This window comes from Gavialis gangeticus, unplaced genomic scaffold (genome assembly GCF_001723915.1).
Source record: "Gavialis gangeticus isolate Ggan-Ray unplaced genomic scaffold, GavGan_comp1, whole genome shotgun sequence".
Lineage (NCBI taxonomy): Eukaryota > Metazoa > Chordata > Crocodylia > Gavialidae > Gavialis > Gavialis gangeticus.
The window spans coordinates 198,812,500-198,816,385 of NW_017728992.1; the positions used below are offsets into that span (position 1 = coordinate 198,812,500).

The following is a 3,886-nucleotide window of genomic DNA, read 5'->3' on the forward strand; positions in this document are numbered from 1 at the left end:
GTTTGTTTGCCTAGGGCCCACTAAAGGGTTAATCCAGCCCTGACTGTATCCATAAGTGACCTAGGAGTCTCTGAAACTCTCAGGTTGCAATAGAAGTACTTAACAGGAAATCCAGGAAATAGCGTTATTACTTCAGAGGAATAATATCCCTTCGAAGTTTCCTTGAAGCCAGGCCTAATCAGACCCCTACTTGAATCCTGTAGGAGCCCCAACTTTTGGAGCATGATACATAAGCAGAGGTTGGCTGATGCTTTGCTGGAATTCAATTCTATGAGCCTGGCAATATGAGAGTGCTCCTGTCCTTAACAGAAACCTTGGTTCAGAGATGAGACCTTTTATTAGATCAACTAAGAAATTACAAAAAAACCCTATCTTTTTCTGTAAGCTTTTGAGCTTGCACGCCTTTCATTAGGCTCAGGGAAAATTAAAGATGGTAGAAAATCCCCATAGGCAGTTATTTTTTGTCTCAGACCAACACGGCTACTAGATACATCCCAGACCTTAACACAAATCTATAAAAGTGCAGGGTTCGCAGTCTTGGAAGAGATCTAAGGCTGTGATCCCTACTTGAACAGGTCATTAGATCCATTCTTTTATAAACAGGAATGCACATTCACTACGTGCTTTCTTGCATGTGGGTCTGTAGGCAGCGGGTTTTATTCTACATCTTTGGCAAAGGCACAGTGCTGTTTAGGAGGTCTGAGTGATCACTGTTTAGTGACACACACATGGGTCAAGAGGAGGCAATCTTGCTATATGAAAACCTTTGCTTTGGCGCTGCTCTGCTCATATTATTTACAACTAGGAGCCCTGGCTAAGAGTATATTATTAATGAAGCAGCGTGGAAGACTTCCAACTGTGAATTTTATTTGTAACACTTAAAAAGGAGAAGCTGGGACTGACTTACAGGCCATGGCCAGCAGATAAATTGAGCTTCCGTAATTATATTTATCTATCACCTGTCTGCTGGGATCAGGCAAAGGTGATCCTGCAAAAGTCTGCCGTCTAACAGGAGATATACTGTGGGGGAAAAATAAGTTACTGAAATTCAGATCAGACCTGGGGACATTAATGACAGAGTCCATATAGCTGAAACTCAAACCAATTCATGTCATTTCTCTTAACACTGATTTGTATCCGGCAAACTGAGGACCACACAAAACTTTTCCTTTGCCCAACTCCTCCTGCACATACAGTGTAGACAGTCTGTAGAAATGCACTTTTACTTTCTTGTGTTTTCAGTTAGAAGGCTTGAGCCTGATTAGCTCTTCAATGGCACGCAGTCATATTTATTTTAATTTAAACCTCATCATTTGCAAGATACCAAGGAAATTATATTACCGATATAATGTATTCTCATTCCTTTCTGGTGGACAAAAGGAGCTTTATGTTATTTGATTTGGATATTGATATACTGACTCTCTTTGGAGATGGAACGTTTAATGTGATTTTCATCTCAAACACACTCCTACCCGGACCACTGCCAAGACGTAATTGGTTTAAAAGCTAGATTTGCAAGGTGGTGTAACAGCCACCATTTTTTGTTGAGAAGGTCAAAGTCAAAGACAACCAACAATCCCAAAGATGTCATGTATCCATGTGAATTAATACAGTGCCATGATGCAAAGTCCCTTCTCAAGCCCGCAGCAGCTTTGCAATTTGGCATTGTCTCAATGCACGGAGATCTGTGCTCGCAGTCGTCTGCGGAGCTCCAGAGCAAACTGCTGCAGCACACTACTTGCCTAATCATGCCCAATGCTGAGCCCTACTCACTCATGATATTGTGAAGAAGGCAGCCTGCACTTCTGCGTCCACCCCTAGAAACTGCTACACAAGGCTTGAAAGCAGTGCTTGGTCCTTTGCAGAGAGCAGGGCTCTTAGACTGGATGCTGACAACCTGCCCCTCTGGGCACAGTGGAATAGCAACAGCTTTGCTGTGCCAAGGGACCTCTGTGTTCCTACTATATAAAGGCTGGGGTTTAGTTGAACACACATACACTGCTTTAAGAGTGAATCAATGGCCACTTCACACACTCAGGGCTCTTTATTTCCTCTGCAAGAGTGAATGTCCCTGCCGGCAGCTCAGCCATTGCAAGGGGACACAGTGTCTGCTATATTGAGAGGCTAGTGATACTTTGGGTTAATGCATAAACACACATGTACACACACACAGCTTATTTTTTAAGGTTTCAGTTGCCAATTTCTCTGTGCAAATAGGCAAATCTTGATCACCTGGGGCCATTCTAGTGATACAGCTGGCCCCAGTTTCTTTGTGAATTGTGGTACCATTCACCCACTCCCCCTTCTCGCCTACCAAATTAAGACAGAAATCAGGAAACAGATCGCCAAAGCCTTCTTTTTTTCTCCTTTGGCAGGGGAAGGTATTACTGAAAGTTCACGGGATTTCAAACAATCACATGCTTGTTTCCCTACCTTGTCTCACAATTAAATGGTGGGGTCAGCAATATTGTGATAAATCATTGAAATATAAGGTGGATTCACCTCATCCTTATCCAGAAGACTTCTTCTGTAGTTTGAAATTTCAGAATCTTTTTCTCCGGTCAAAATTTTTTATTTGTTCTGATCTTTCAAAATGTAGGCAGCTGTCATTGCATTACAACTTACAAAGACTTGCCCATCACATGTGGAAGACAGGTTAGGCTCCATCAGATATTACTAAACAGGACCTGCCTATGCCAGCCTTATATTCATTTTACCAGCCCCAGAGAAATCATTACACGTTGGGTAAATGTTATAGCTCTTTCCCTCTGCTTTCAAAACTGCCTTCACCCTTAGGAACAGAGTGCCATCAAACACTTCTACCCACCTCGCCTCCAACCGGCTGACCTCCTTCATCTCCCACCTCAGTCGCGATTAGCCCAATAATGAGAAGACATGTGTAAGCTATTAGAGACCTGAACTTCTTCACTCCCAGCTGAAGCAAACTAACTATACCCTGCTAGGGACCCATCTCTTCCCCTTCATTGGATGGGGATATGACTACTACCACCTCAACTCTGCCAACGTGCACCCGCTACACCCTCCACCACTGAAGACAGCTACTCCTAGCTGCCATTGCCACTGGAGCATGGGTGGCTACTGCCAGCTCGCGGGGCGGGAGAAGGTAGGGGCAAGAGCTAAGGTTGTTCTAGTCATGGGCTTTAACACTAGCTCTTGGGTTCGCCGAGGTCTGTGCCACATTGAGCTCAACCCGGCTGTTTTACTTCTGCATTAAGAAAGGTTTGCGTCAGTCCAAGTTGAAGCAGAACTCACTGATGTTGTGCGTAGGAGTTTGGGGTCATTGAAGCAGTCCCAGTCCTCTGCACTTGCAGCTGGGGTGCTGGAAGGTCAAGAACACGGTGCCATTTCCAAAGAGCCCTTCCCAATATTTGTCCATTGGAGTGGTGATAAATGTACAGAGTTGCTCTCAGGAATGAGGGTCCCCGCTGCCCTTCTGACTTGTCTTTCCATGAAACCACTGGTACTTTTGCAGCTATGGCCATATAAAAAAAATATGCCCCGTGCTTGCTGAAGCTTTCATTTTTTAAGTACACATCTCACATGCAACAGCTGACTGGAGGGTCACCCAGCTACTGGTCCTGTAGGATAAAGTGCACACTGAGCTGGGCCCCAGCACCTCTGCCATGCCTCTACTTTCTCTCTTCTCCCCCCCACAAGTGCCTTAATTTTGCATTTCCTCATTTCCAGCATCTTACAGCTACACCACTTTTGGGGGTGCCCTGATCCTAACTAACATGGGAGGGGGGAGGAGAGGGTGCGGTGGCAGGCAGATAGAGGGGCTCAGACTCTACTCCCAAATCCCAGTGTGTATGTAGAAATATGGGATTTACAGTTCCCCAAATCTTCATTCACCATGTCACTCAAC

General features: G+C 44.8%; 1 protein-coding gene across 2 annotated transcripts in view; it reads right to left on the reverse strand.

Moving 5' to 3' along the window:
- Positions 1-3,886, reverse strand: part of FAM135B (family with sequence similarity 135 member B) — a 369,078-nt gene that overhangs the window by 135,364 nt on the left and 229,828 nt on the right. The gene's annotated exons all lie outside the window — the stretch shown is intronic.